Genomic DNA, 345 nt, shown 5'->3' on the forward strand with positions numbered 1-345 from the left:
TACTGTAAAAGTTCACTGATCATTTCAAAGTTCAACTACATCAATGCAAAACACATAACTACACCCACTTCCTTTACAGACATTGGTGTAATTGAACAAAACACGCTAGTGGTTGACTACAAGTAAATATACAAGTAAAATGAATTCCTTTTCTAGACATGCTAGTTTAAAGTTAGTGGTGAAAATATTATGCAAAGGTAAATAAAACAGTTAAAAAATAGATATATAATAAGAGCAATTAGATACCTTTACCATGACATGGAGCAGATTTTACACAGTGTGAACTGTGCTCAAAAATATAAACATAGGTTAGGTCTGCATGGCAGATAAAAAAAACTATGTACA

The sequence above is a fragment of the Crinia signifera genome, chromosome 6 (assembly GCF_055691185.1).
Source record: "Crinia signifera chromosome 6, ASM5569118v1, whole genome shotgun sequence".
In the NCBI taxonomy this organism is placed as follows: domain Eukaryota; kingdom Metazoa; phylum Chordata; class Amphibia; order Anura; family Myobatrachidae; genus Crinia; species Crinia signifera.